Below are 15,688 nucleotides of genomic sequence, written 5' to 3' on the forward strand. Positions count from 1 at the left end.
ATTTTAATATATTTTAAATGTCCCAAATACTTATTACTAAATGTTTTCTTTTTAAATTTTCCTATATTTCTTTTGTTATTTTATTACATTTACATGTCCATAACATTTACTCCTCACTGTTTCTTTTCCAAAAGCCTTCCTCATGTTTGTATAACAAGTGACAATAAACATCTTGAATGTTGAATTAAGGAACCACGTGGATGAGCCATCTGTGATAAAGACGACCCTCGTAAAGCCACCTACGTGTATTCTTAACAGCTACTGTGTCCGCTCGCAGGATCGTGAGGGAATTCAAATGAATGGAGGCAGTAAAATACTGCAGCTGCTGTACTGCGTTTATTAACTGAGTTATTAAATAAAAAAATGATCCATGCACGATGTAACCTGTTTCCACATCCTTGTTATTCTGGGTTAAGAGAACATTCATTCTGTTTTTTTGTTTTTTTGTTTTTCTGCTTCCTGCGGACATTTTCTCTTCTGACAAAGAAACTCCGTAAAAGTCATGATTTTTCATCTTAAGACTGATAGTGAAAAAAACGTGTGAGCAGTTTTGATGTTGTCACAACCTGGCTCAACAGCATGTGACAAAAGAGGGAGACCACACATAGTCTGTAAATAATTCAGATAATTATAATTAACCAAAGGAAATAAGCAATATAATTGAGTATCAGTTGTCAGTATGTGTGCAGTGTCTGTGTGTGTGAGAGTGTAAGTGTATGTGGAAACAAGATCGAAACAAATAATAATAATGTCAGTCAGTCAGTCAGGCCAGGAGAGAGAGCGAGAGGGTCCTGCAGGTGTGCTTTATAGCCACCTGAGCCCAGCCTGCTCAGGTGAGCCCAGCCTGCTCAGGTGAGCCCAGCCTGCTCAGGTGAGCCCAGCCTGCTCAGGTGAGCCCAGCCTGCTCAGGTGAGCCCAGCCTGCTCAGGTGAGCCCAGCCTGCTCAGGTGAGCCCAGCCTGCTCAGGTGTGCTGCATCTCTGATGGCACAGCTCCTCCCACCAACCTCCTGAAACAAATTAAACAAACAGCCAAAAGAGGACCGACCCGAGGGTCATCACAATCTTTATTGGACTCTCCTCTTGATATTGTGGGGAAATGCAAATAGTACAGTTCACTTGACATTGTACCGTACAGAGCTGCTGTAATAGGAGCAGTACGAGCTTTAATCAATATAGAATAACAAGGACTGACAACTATGTGCCGCTGCGTGCCAACAGTGAAGGTGTCAGAATAAAAGCCTGCACACTCTTGGCCCTCTGTGGCATATTATTACCTCCTCCTAGTGTAACGTTTCACACACTCACACAGAGCTTTGAAAACCCTTACACACCTACTTTTACTGGTACATTTAGTTTAAAGGCTTTCATTTGCTGTTTCAAGACAGAAAAGCCGACTGACTAGTTGAGCTTATTACAATAATATTGTTTTTGTTTTGTATTAATTCATAAAGCTGCAGTCGGAACAGCCGAGTATCTCATGTTGTTTTCTCCTCCACCAGCTCTGAAACACTGTTAACTGTTGTAAAGGCACGTGGCATACATGTCTAAGAGCTAAAAGAGTAATTCTATCACTTGATTTTCATAATCAATTCATAATTCATGTGATTTTCGAGGCAAGAATCCTAAATATTTGCTGGTTGAAGCTTTTCTTTATCACACATGACAGAAAACGTTCCTCTCTCCAACGGCTCTCACCATGCTGAAACTGCTATGAAGGGAATTTATAGTGTGTAAAAAGAGTAACGGCGAGGCAATCAGCATTGACTTACACGTCTCTCTCGCTCACACACACACTGACACTCACACACACACACCTGGGTAAATAAAGGCGAAAGAAAAGAGAGTTAAGCAGGAGATTTACAGCAGCGTGTCAAGGAGAGGAACCTCTGACAGCTGGAGGACTCTGGGTGAGCCTTGACGTAATTCAGGTCACGCTCTCACCCGCCTGTGCTCACATACAAACGTATAATAAGACACACACTCACACATATTCACAGGTCTATCCTTATTTGGTTACCTTGATCCGACCAGACTTTGACATTGAAAACTACTTCATTTAAAAGCACTTCATTTGAGCTCTGCACGCCTCAGAGAGCTGAACAATGCCCATATAATGCTATTACAGCTCTGACGTCTGTGGAGAGGAGGACACTGACTGTGATTCAACCATCTGTGACCCTCTGACCGATCACAAATTAACCCAGTTTTTTAAACCGGTGCAGTAGTCGGCACTGAAAAATGCCTGATACCTATTTTTGGTGCAACCCCACCCCACTCCAAGGTGAAAAGAATCTACCCTGACGATTTTACATATTGAAGAGGAGCTTACGTGTCGGTGCGAGTGAGCTGTGAGGGCGCTGTGTGAAATCAGATGAATTGTCTCGAGTGATGTCACTTGAGTCAGCTTCAGTCGGGGCTAAGAGAAGTTTGAACAAGGATGCATGTCTTAAAAATAAGACACTGACAACGTGTATGTGCACAAAATCAATGTGGTTTTTGCAGTTTTTCTTAAAAACACAATATTCAATAATATTGCTACTGAAAAACAATGTTTCTGTTTATATGGAGCCATCAAAGAGTAGTGTTTCACTGGTGTTCAGCCTATATTTCTTCAATCACCTTTGTAAAGGCTGGCATTGTGACATTTGAACATATTAAAAAATCATGCATCAGAAATATGTGACAACATATTGTATCTGTGTGCAGAGCGTTGCAGTTTTGGTGCCATTTTTCTTTTCATTTTCCCACTGAACAAAATGTCTAAATATTGCCTGTCACCCCCTACTCCTCGCTCTCTCTCTCTCTCTCTCTCTCTCTCCTCGGGGACAGTCACAGCCTCCCAAGGGCTCAGTCTACTGTGAAGGGCCATATGGTACCATCAGTGTGTGTGTGTGTGTTTATGTGTGTGTATGTGCGTGCTGGAGAAGGAGGGCAGCCGTGGATCAAGGTGTCAGAAGGGAGGGTGGTTTAAATTTAACTGCACCAGGGCTGATATCTGCATGGCAGGTCATGCACCCCCCCACTGCTCTCTCTTTCTCACACACACACGGTCTGTCTTCACAGTCCCCACACACGCACACACACACAGACAGCAGCTCCCTCAGTCTGTCAGGGCACGCTGCTCTCCCTCCTTTTCTTCTCTCCCACCTCATCAGACCCCCTGGATTGTACGACAGGCCAGCTGAGGACGTGACGGAGGAGGAAAAACCCGTCGGAGAAGGAGAGCAAACATTCACACTGAGGATAACGCTTCATCTGAGCCGGCAGGCTGAAGGCACAGCCAGTGGCACTGCAGAGGCACGACAGCACAGTGAGCTAAAGCTTTGCTGCAAGAGGTAAGACTGGAGCTTGGCTTCGAGAGGCTGTCAGGGACCGGACCCAATGCAAAAGTGTTAATGTGTCAGCATTTTGGAATATCAAAAAAATACTGGAGTCTTTGGTAGATGTAAAGTGAAATGTCTAATATATTAAGAACATTGTTTTCTCATCAAATCAGCGCTGTTTATTGTGGCATTTTAAATGTATTGTTTTATATATTCTATGTTGTTCTATGTTCAAAGACACAGCCCATTGTGCAGTTTGCTGTGAACAATAGTTAAAAGTACAGATGCACTGGAATGAGTGAGCGAGATGTAATCTGCACTGTGGCAGCTTTTCTGCACGGTTCTCCCTAATTAGACACATATAGAGATTAGAGAGAGGGGCTCTGGGGGTCACATGAATGTCTGCTGATCTTCAACTAATCTAACGAGATTCAATTTGCTCTAATTGGGTTGAATTTATTTGGCCACGGGAGAAAAGAATCGAACTATGAAGTTGCATTTTGTGCATTTTTTGCAGAAAAAGATGCACTTGAGCTCAAAGTCATACTTTTGTTTTGCAGACTTACTCGTCAGTAAATCACCCGTGCTTTCCAATAGAATTTGCTGACGAGGGTAAAACACGATACAACCCTGGCGGCGGTAACACACCACCGTGGTCAATCTGCCCACCACATCAAAGCTGCGGTGATAATTCATTCGCTCCTGTGCAGTGATACTGTCTCGAGTGGACGCTGGTGTTGCATGATGGGTAGTATTAGTTGCAGCCAGGGAATTTCCAAAGGGCAGCGTGTCCATGAGAACTCGCGGCAGTGTCATACAGTTTGTACATGCGGGGAGGACGGGCGAGGGAGGGAGGTGGTCAAGTTACCAGACCTGTACTTGTGTCTCAGTTTGGAAAAAGGGAGTGGGAGCAAAAACAGAAAAAAGGCCAGGCCAGTAGAGCATTCTCCCTGGAGTTTAATTGTGAAACATTATCATTTAGAGCCAGAGTTTTCACATGCTCAGTCAGGATCCTCTGCACTGACATCTGTAGATGGATGATGTGTTGGTATGCTGTGGTCAGTAAAAAGAGATGTTACTAAGGGAAAGGATTAGCATAGCTCTCACCGATCAGCACCATGCAGGAAGGTCTGCAGTTACTCGCAGGTTATGAATACGTGCGAAAATAGGTTTCCTAATGTGGTATTTGATAGAAAATGTATTTATTGAATTACCAGAAAGAATACAGTATATCGAGCAGGTTTTGGCCCTGTCGCCCAGCCCTAAGTGCAATAAACATAAAATGGATCAACAGGTGTTGAAGCATTCCTCCAAGACTCCCACAAACCTCCCTCCTGAGAGTAAATATTTGGGCTGGCAGAAGGACTCCCCAGCACGTTCCAGATGCAGCTTTAAAAGGCTCGTGACTAGAAGTGACAGGTTAATCTGTTTAAGTACGTACCATAGCGGGGCGGAGAGCCACGGCCTTCTGGTGCTGGTAATCTGCCATAAGCCAACAAGGAGGCGGCTGACCAGACAGATTGATCAGCAACTTTAGAGTGAATGGTGTTTGTAGAGTCATGAGAGTTGAGAGTTGAGAGTGTGACCATGTTTATGGTGATAACAATGGGTGTTTAATATGACGGGAATGTACTGACATTCATCTCTGGGCATCTTAATATCATTCAAATGAATGGGGATGTCACTTGTTAGTTGAACAAGTCACTAAACAGTATGCAACCTCTGACGAAGCATCATAGTTGGACATTTGTGGCAGAGCTATGATGCCAAGGAATAAGGCCTGATCTTACTTGAACCTGCATCATTTCTGTCTGAGCCCGAACTGCAGCAGTTTTGGGCCCAAACCCAATTCAAAACACAAATTTCCACCTATTTTTATCCAGACACGTAGCCTATACAGTATTCATGACACGGTATGGAAAAAAACAACCCTGACCTAATTCAAGCCGTGGGAATTTGGAGAAATTACAGCCTGATCGGGCCGGGCAGAGAATCAAAGCCGTACATTGCGGTAACACTTTCTATGAAGACCACATCTAAAATGATTCACGACGACACTCATAAACACACAGAATGCTTTGTGATGCACTATATCAACGATCACACAGTGTAGCTGTGACTTCAAATGAATCATAAGTCCAAGTTTCTTCTGGATGTTAGTTAAAGACTAGTTATAAACTTAGACTGATGGGCTTATAATCATTTATGACTACATATACTTACCTCAAAGATCAGCTATGATGAGGACTCACAGTATATTATAATGCTTTACTTGTGATTCTCTGCATTTTGGCATCTTACCTATTAATAATAATCTCTCATGACGCAGCATACATTCTTTTAAATTCACACTTTACTACCAACACAATGTTATATTATAATTATAAAGTACTCATTATTATACATGCACCAATATTTACTTCACTTTGCAATGATAACTTGTGATACTGCATGGACTATGACACCACACTATGAGTCATAATGTATTATAGGTCAACGTCTAATTTATAACCAGTCAAGAGCATCCAGAAGAAACTTCAACTCATAAATCATTCTAAGTCACATCTATAATGTGTTTTGACTGTTGATACAGTGCATTATGTGTGTTTATGAGTGTATAATAAATATATTACACAATGGTTTACTGTGAATGCCCTCATACTGCACTATAGGTGTGTTCTCCATTCAAGTACCTTGTCAATATTCGGACTTCTTTACCTCAGAACTTGCTGTCGACCCTTTCTTTTCATGGTGATTGACAGTTTGAGGGCAGTGGGGCAGGGATCATTAGACAAGACACGTATTAAGGCACACCTCCTGGCACCTTGAGCTTCACCAGCTGTAAGCCAGATTAGCGGGCCGGGCTCTGAGGCTTTATTGGAGGTGTTTGATTCATCAGTGGAGGAGAGCGTGGCGGCGTGCGCCTGAACAAATCAAACCAAATCTCTTCTTGACAAACCTTTCAAAAGTAGATCAAACATCTGGATTTTAACTACGCTACGAGTTTCTCTTGTGAGTAAATTGCTGGAAAAAATCGCTCCAACAAAGAAGTGCTTTTTAAGAGGATAGATGAAAGCTTTCAGATTCTTCAAGTGCAGATTAACAGCTTTCCCGCAGCAGTTTATTGTTCTCATATTGCCATCATATCTTGACGGAGCACCCCGACACATGCTCCACTAAAACCGATAAAGCTGATACGAGGAGACGTTCGGTGAGAAGTTCATAGGTTGTAACTGTCATTCTGCTCCTCGTAACCACCAGCGGCCTGCGGGAGAGTCCTTGAACAGGACACTGAAGCTCTCTGCAGGGGAGGTTTCCTCACGGCAATAAAGTGTCCAATTACATTTTGGGATCAGGGTCAAATGAATCGTGGTTAATTAGAATTCCTGAGCCGTCCGTCTCTGAGTTGATGAGTCACAGTTGTTGAGGTGACCAAAGTAATAAATTGCATCACATTTTTATTTGTACATTTAAATTGGATGGACTCATTTCCATTTTGGCTGACATCCAATTATGATTCAAAGTTGCTTTGGGGAAGAAGCTGTAATTTGCTTGCTGAGTTTTGGTTTAAAATGAAAGCATCGCCACTTGAATATTCATCATTTGTAAATTTATGACAAATTCTAAGCTTGCTACACATAAACAGAGATAAACCGGTAACCATTTGTTACAAATATTCCCATTTACTATCTTTACCCACCACTAGTTGCTGCTTTATCTTATTAAATAGACAGTTTGTAGTTACAGTGTCATGCTGTTGTCAGATTAGATGCAAATGTGTGCAGAAAAACACCCCCAATCATGAAGAAATTAACTTATAATGAAAATAAAACATGTTTACCTTATGATTATTAGTCTATAGTTGCTTAGATTTGTTGGTATGATGTACTTTGGTACTGTTTTTACAAATAAACATCTACTGTTACAATCTTGAACTGAACTTAGAGCAGAGATGAGTCTGCGTTGTGTCATAATGCACATGTATAATTTATAGAGGAATTAAAAAGTGCCCAGTGGAGCGTTTCAGTGTTCACCAAAAAGCATTGTGTCTTTATAAAGCCCCACCACAGCGACTCCTGGTTGATCCAATAAGGAAGTGCCAAAAACTGCAGTTCTCCGAGCGTCCAGTAGGAGAAGTTTGCACAAAAGAGCAGTTTCTCATTGACCCCCATGTTAAACAGCAAAATTAAACCTATTTAAGGTCTGGTACAAAAAACACTTTAGTCTGTATGTTAAGGTCATATGTCCATGACAACACTAAGGGGGGTGAATATTTTTTATACCAGGCTAGTTTTTATTTTATTGGAGGTTAAAGTTTATGAATAATTAGGGGCATGGCCTCTTGAGTGACAGCTAGCCGCTGGCCCTCACTTCTCCTCGGAGGTAAACGTCAGCCAGATGGACGTATCTCCCTCACCCCAAACGTCACATACATGCCCTTTTTTGGTCAGAGGAAAAGAGGCGGAGTCAAATTCTGACAATATGGCGACTCCCGTAGATGAGGACGATTGGATCGAGTTGAGAGAACAGACCCCGACGATATGCTACGTCCATTGTTATACAGTCTATGGTCTTAAAAAGCTGATCTTTTCTGTATTTTGCTGATATTTTTTAACACGTTATTTTAGCGTTGAAGCGGGGTCGACCAGTACAAGACGAGTGTTGATTGAAGGACACACGGCTGCTGGAACAGTGACTTGTTTCAGCTCTGAGGATCCTGTTTCTCTCACCGAATACCAACCGCTCACAGCTCTGGGAAAAGAGCCCTATATATACCAGGAGAGAACCGCGCAATGTTGTCCCACATTAGTCTCTCTCTATGTCTCGCAGCGTGACCCGCAGCCTCCTGCTGTCAAGCGAAGTCAAAATAAGTCCGCAGAGATCAGTTTTGAAAGATCAGCTGGAAGGCGCTTTCGTAGAACCCGTTCCCATGAGAGCGAGCGAAACAAGCATACAAGGCTGAGGGGACACAAGACTATAAAAAGGAAAAAGTCTGTATTAGGAAGAAGGGGCTAGTTGCATGTGGTTTTTCACTTTATTTTGAAGTGTACGGGGTGCTATTTCCTGAGAAGTTCTTAACCAAAACTTCAGTGTCAGCTCGAAAACATTGTCAGGATGTTCTACTGTTATACATGATTTGATAAAAATACATGCTGGATAGCTGCTTTGTTGTTTATTGCTGACACCTTACATCAGCTGAGCCTTTGCCCCCCCGGTGCATCACTCCAGACACAGCTTGACTCCAGGTGCGTAAATAATTCACACACATATCTTTAAGCAGTTTTCTGTAGCAAACACAGTCGCTGCTCATATCCGTGGAAAAGTGAGTAAGGCTTGTGCTGCATCCAGTTGAGCATTAGGGATGGATGGCTGCCTGCGTAGCATTATAAACCATCAGCAGGGGATGATAGCTGGAGGCTTCAATTCGACGTGTGAAAATGCAACACGGTGAAATTACAAAAGGAGAAAAAGCTGCAGAAACGACATCACTCTTTGAGCCGGCTTTGAAGTTTACAGGAGTTCTTTACATGCTCCAAAATCCAATTACGTGCTCAGTCAGACAGCTCAAATCAAATTTTTGGACATATTTTTTTTTTGTAGATTTAGACATTTAAAACATTTAAGCATGATAGTCACATTATGTCTGCATCCACTCCCCACGCACCACCTGCTGTGACGAGAATAACAAAAACAGGAAGAGAGCCGGAGAGAGAATATCAGAGGCAGGATAAATAAAAGGGTTTATGCCTCCTCTCATGAGACTGTTCTGCAGCACAAATTAAAAAGAGGTGGTAGAATCAGTGGTGCCATGTCATTGATCTGATGGCCTAATATTTCAAAACCCCATTGGAGTGAAAGCCCGTAGTTGAAAGGCCCGTTATCCCGAAAAAACAAATTGGCTTTTCTTTATGATTTATATGCTATTAGACAGAAAATCATAAGGCCTGGCAGTCTGAACTCTAACTCCAGAGTGTGTATTTTTAGAGCAACAGGCCTTCAAAGGGGTTGTGTCTAGATGGTTACACAAGATTTGCGAAAGGTTCACGAGACAGTTAAGGTTAGACATGGAGCTTGAATGGTTAAGGTTAGTACAGATCTCATGAAGCAAGTCTTGTGCATGTTTTCCTGAATCTAGGGTCACCATTGAGACACGACCTCTTCACAGCAGTGGGTTTTTGTTTTCATAATGGACCATCAGTCCAACATCGGGCCTTCGGACCAATGGGCAATACACGAGTAAACAACAATGAAGATTCCCTATTTTTAGGTCTACCTAATGTCGACAGGTCAATGTGGCCACATCCCTTTCCGTTCATTTCCCGGTGCTATTAATGTCCGTCATCCACATTGCTGGGATTCGCCGGTGCGTCACCACCTTTACTTTATTTAGTGCCGATGTTCTCTGTTAAATATAAAACAAGGGCCCATGGTAGTCAGCTGTTTGCAGGGCCAGTGATTTCCATGATGCGGCAGAAACAGTCAGGGCCGTGTGCACAATAAAGCCCTCAGCCACCGCTGCGTGTCAGACAGATTATAAAACAATGTGGTGACACCTCAAAATGAATTATTTGAGAAAAGGAGAAGAAAGAGCAAAGAGCTTTTGGGTCAATAACGAACAGAGTAGGGTCACGGTTGTGTAGTCTTTGCAGAACCGGAAGAGAGCTGACTCCAGTTAGCTTAGCACAAAGACTGGAAACAGAGGGAACCAGCTAGACTTACTCCATCTAGGAAACAAAATCTCCCTACCAGCGCCTCTAAAGCTTGCTAATGAACATGTTGTTTACTGTGATTAAACGGATGTTGATCAGTGAGCTTTTGAGTTGCCGGTTGGTGGATTTGTCTCTGTTGGACAGAGCCAGGCTAGATGTTTCTGATTTCCAGTCTTTATGTTAAACTATTTTACATATTTAATACTAAGAGAGCCTGTTACTGAACATCAGTGTAAACATATGAGATATACAATAAACAGTAAGCTGGCTGTAGCCTTTTATTTTAAGGTGACTAGATTTCCACTTGCCACATAAAACAATATTTCACTTTGAGTCATTTTTTAAGGCACAGTTAAAAATGGGAACATTTCCAGGGACAACCCACCAGAACATGGACTATCCCTGGAAAATGGCGACGTCTGCTCGCCCTTTTATATTTACTAAACAGATACGAGTCTCCGTACCTCTCTCTCTGCAGGAAAGCCAATATCTAAAAATGTCAAATTGTTCTTTTAAGTATCAACAGGTTGTGTTTTATTATCACCTTCTGAGCAAACTAGAGATGTTTGTTAAACCTGCACCCACGCCAAGAGCAGCTTGTTCTCCATGGGTGTAGCTTAGCTTAGCTTCATAGCTATACCTTATGTAAACCAACTCCTTACAGAGCTCTTTCTCATGGCAGCCTCCACGTGAACCAGCTCACATCTCGTTGCTATTTCTGCATTGTCCCAGCAGGGGACTCAGCTTCGGTTGTGAAATTCTTGGCATATGCAACATGATTGGATAAAGCGACACAGGTGGCAGTCTGACTCTAAAAATGCACCAGAGAAGCGAGCCCTGCTGCAAACACTCCTCTTTGAGCTTAAGCCTCCATTGTTGCCCCTCTGTGTTTGCTGTTGCTATAGAAATGGACCCAGCTGTGATGAGAGGGCTTGGCACGGTGCTGTGACTTTGCGTGGCTTTTGCATTCACTAAATGACAGGGTCAATTATCAGGCTATTTTCTGCTGACCCGCTAACATTTTCCCTGCCCCCTTCTTATTTAAGAGACATGTTAAGAGCAAAAAGAACAGAGGGAAGGGCAGGAGTGTTACAGTGGTGAGAAATGTCAGCCACGCACCCTGTGACAGTTCATTTACTCACTTCAGTCCAGACAGCACCGGACAGAAACGTCTTAAATGGGAGTGATTTGTACAGAGTGGGATGGTGTTTGGCAGGCAGGAGTGCTGCTGGGAGGAGGCCCAGGGTTTGACAGCACATAGTGTCGGTGAGGAGGTGAACGAGGGTGTATTGCACCCGTGTGCCAAGATGACTCATAAGCACCACAGGGGGGCCAAAGCCACAATACTGCTTCAGAGTTTAGTGTCCAAGCTGTGAAGGATGAAAGTGTCATCCCTTTTTTAGCCATTTCATCTTACCTCTTATCTTTGTGCACAATATGATACATGATACAAAATTCCACTTTGTCTAGAAATCCAAAATACAGTTCATTGAGTGAGTCTGAAGGAGCTGACTTAAAGGAAATATTTCCACCTGATGTACACTCTGCACTGATGACTCATACTGTAACAATGCACAGATTCTGTAAAAGAACAGAATCGCAGCACAGCGTGTACAATCCAAGTACGCTGCTTTTTTTGGAAAAAGAAACCATGACTCTGCTCACTGAGAAATGTTGTTCTGCTGCGTGGAAGCAGCAAAGCAGCTGAATATTAACAAAGCTGGAGAAAGAGCCAGAGAGCTGCTTTATTATCCTGTATCTCACGTTGGGGTTACAAACTCTGTCTCCTATATATATATATATATATATATATATATATATATATATATATATATATATATATATATATATATATATATATATATATATATGTATAATGTATAATGTAATGCACCAGGCCCGTGCTTTAATAATGAGGGTCTTATTTAGGTTTTAACTTCCTAGTCCTCCCTGTTTTGGTCAGTTTTGGTAGTATTGTAATAGAACGTTTATAAAGGGTCCTTTCCCCCTCAATAACTAGATATTCAAATAAATAAATTCATTAAAAAATGAGCTCTGAATGGGATTTAAATCCCCTACCATAGCAGGTGATATTAAAATCCACAGACCACACTTCCCCTCCAGAAACGCTGCTAGATAATGAGGTTTTGATCACCGTGTAACAGTGTGCCAAAAAGATGCTTCAGGCTATTTCTCCAATAATTGATCATTATAAACAAATCACATCCACCCGTTTGTTAATTTGATACAGTTCACCTAATTGATTTGTGTTATCCTGGAGACTACGGTGCTCAATAGTAAACAATAGGTGGATGCTCTTTTTAAATCTTAGACATTTGACTTGAAAATAGCCCAATGTGTGACTCATCGCACTTCTTAATGAGAAGGTTGCTGGGCAACTGGGCATGGGGCAGACCTACAGGGACAAAACGATAGAAGAAAGCAAAGCTCAGCCTACATTTAACAAAAACTTGATTTTTTTTAGCTAGCACTGTCAACAAGCAGCTGATTTTCCTGTATCTATCTGCAACGAACAGCTGCAGCACCGACTTGTAGCCACTGATATTAAACTGCCTCAGACGTGAATGTGTTAGTGACTGGAGGAGGTGAAGAGAGACTCAGCCGTCTTTGCTGACTCAGGCTTTCTCTGAAGGCTGTGCTCACGTACTGCTGTTAAAGCAACAGCGCTGAATTCCCCATTTAACTTCATTTAAACGCTTCGTTTTGGAATATAGGATAAACCCCCAGCATCTCAAGTACTGTACTTTGTGATTTAGCCTCATAGATGGAAAATACCTTTCTCACCTGATACACAAGGCTGCAGACTACAGTAGGGTCCCTCAGCAGGACGTGGGCCAACACCACCAGGCAATGGCTCAGCTCTTGCTTTCGCCACGCTTCTACTGTGCAGGGGATTAGATGACCCCTAATTTTAGCCGGGGGTCTGTCGGCCGCAGATTGGATTACAGGACAACAGGACGGGATGCAAAACTCACTAGATGGAAAGTCAAGAATATCATAATATTTCTGCTTAATGTGCGACTTGATATTTTATGTCCCTCAACTCAGAGTCCGTTCAGTTGACATCGCTGCTAATTGTCACCCTTTACAAATAAAACTAAATCTTGTCACTTCACTGGATCTTCGAGCTGAAGGTAAACACAAGTTTTCAGGTCCGACTTCATCCGAGGCAAATGGCTCATTGTAACATGGACTCTGGTGATCAGAGCCAACATGCCAAATCTAAATGCAGAAGTTTACAGTCAAAACTATTTGGAAACAAACTGGAGGTGACAGTGATAACACATAGAAAAGTCTGCACACTCGATAATGCTCCTATGAAACATATATTAATTAAATTAATTCATTCATCTTCAACCTCTTGTCCCTGTCGGGGTCGCGGGGGGCTGGAGCCGATCCCAGCTGACATCGGGCGTGAGGCGGGGTCCACCCTGGACAGGACGCCAGTCTATCACAGGACACATAGAGACGTACAGAGACAGACAACCATTCACACCTACGGGCGATTTTAGAGTCATCAATGAACCGAACACCTGCACGTCTTTGGACTGTGGGAGGAAACCGAAGAACCCGGAGAAAACCCACGCAGACACGGGGAGAACATGCAAACTAATTACCTCCAACAATTTTATTGTAAAACGTGTTTTAAAGGAGCATTGTCTAGTGTGCACACTGTATTCATCAGCTTACACACGTTCTTCTGTCCTGCGCTTTGTTGCTTTTTCAAACTTCTTCATGACTGTGACAGTGATGACATGATACAGAGAGAAAAAACGCACTTTGAGTCAAAACATGCATCAATATAACTTGAGTGACTCTTCTGGGTTAATCTTTTAGAATGTGTGTGACAGCATGTGGACCATCTGATGGATGCTGTGACCCTGTAATCCTCTACTGTCAATCCTCTGTCGCTGCACAGATGGATGGACAGACCGGGAATGCACCGGTGGATGCATGAGTGCGTGCTCTTGCTGTCTCGCATTGTTAATACAGTAGACGCTGATAGTCTGAGTCAGTGCTAGTCTGAGTAACTTGTACCTTTTCTTGACATTCCTTTAGAGAAAGGCCAGAGGTTAGCTAAACAGACAGATATAATTATGTCTATATCGGGTGGTTGGACAGATGGACACATTTACTTTGGGTGACTTCTCGGATCATATAGCGTAGATGCAATTACTGCAGACAAAGTGACAGCCTGCTGACCAGCTGACTCTCTTATCTGCAGTCAGGGGACTAAAGTACATAATCTTGAGCCTGTGGGGTCTGGGGTCTACCCTGCATGACACGAAAGAGGCATGCATGTCTTTATCCCAACCAAACACTGCTGTGCCAGGTGACTGTTTGTTCCAGGGTTACATCTACAGTATGCAACTACGTCAAAATCCATAACTCTCTCTCATACTTGTAAAAACCCAACAAAACAATCTAGAAGCTAATCTGTCTGACAGCATCTTAGACTTGGGATGATACAAGCTGTCTGCAGGCCACTAATACAATGATCCATTTAACATACAGTAAACCAAACCATGGCAGATTAGACATGCAAAACACGCCCATGTTTTAGAAAATGTGTTCCCAAACATACAATGCTGTGGGTCCTACTTTGGATCTTTCTAAACGTTTTGTTTTGCTAATCTGTTTCCCAGATGTGTAACATGAAATGAGGTTTGTTCAGGGCCAGTACCAGGCAGCTGCATCCAAACTATCCCCAAAAGTGTTATATACAAACACGAGTTGTCAAAGATAGCTCAATAAATATGTGATGGTGGCTTCATTTAGAGCTCAAAAGCTCCAAAAGGCCACTCCCAAAAGTAAAAAAGTGCTGCCCTCTGCTGGCTGAACAGTGACACTCTACAGGCTGCTGGTTGTTTTTGTCTGTCGATGTGTATCTGTGTGTATATGTCTTGGATGAAGCGGAGATGATTACGGTGTTGCGGCTTGTAGGTGATTCGTCTTCTCCCCTGGTGGCCCTTGTGCTGACAGATCATTTCAGCTATTCACACCTTCCTACCATCAGATCTGTCTGCCGCTTCTCGGTCATGCTGGGCACACAGGACACGTTAGACAGAGGGGGCGGAGGGGGAACACAGGATCGGATTTTAAAATGGGGAGAGAGAGTTGGATGACACCTGGACAGTGGCAACAATTTAATTTCATGGGGAGCACATTCAGCAGCTCTTGCAGCATTTGATGTGAATGCAAGTTTCATGGGCTGGTTGATTTTATCTGTGTAGGTAACGGCAAAGCTTCTCCTGTAGGCAGTGTAGGAGGTTTATCAGTTTATATCCTATTCCACGTGTCCCCTATCTGCCAAGTAACAGGTTTAGGAACTTTTTTTTTTCTTAGAAAGACTACGGCATAGCAACAAATTAAATATTAAGTGTGTTTACTGGTCACATTTTGTGGCATTGGGATAAATATCCTTAATAAACAAGTTGTTGACTGTAGATGGGGCGTTCCTATTGGCTGTTTTCAAATGCAGATAAGTGAGCACGTCACTTAAGATGGTGAAAGCCTGATTCACAATCCTGCAGGAATTTGCTACTCCAGCATTGGCTACACTGCCTACACTGCAAATCACCCGGAAAAAGGCTGAAAAAGAGTCTAAAAGAGAGATAAAAGACAATAAATGC

At 42.7% G+C, this 15,688-nt stretch overlaps 1 protein-coding gene across 1 annotated transcript in view; it reads left to right on the forward strand.

The window, feature by feature from the left end:
• The first annotated feature begins 3,101 nt into the window (after nt 1–3,101).
• filip1l (filamin A interacting protein 1-like) overlaps nt 3,102–15,688 on the forward strand; it is a 66,312-nt gene continuing 53,725 nt past the window's right edge. The window contains exon 1 of the mRNA XM_083938188.1: nt 3,102–3,336. The gene's annotated coding sequence lies outside the window, so the exon portion shown is untranslated. The remainder of the gene's footprint in view (nt 3,337–15,688) is intronic.

This window comes from Echiichthys vipera, assembly GCF_963691815.1.
Source record: "Echiichthys vipera genome assembly, chromosome: 23".
Classification (NCBI taxonomy): domain Eukaryota; kingdom Metazoa; phylum Chordata; class Actinopteri; order Perciformes; family Trachinidae; genus Echiichthys; species Echiichthys vipera.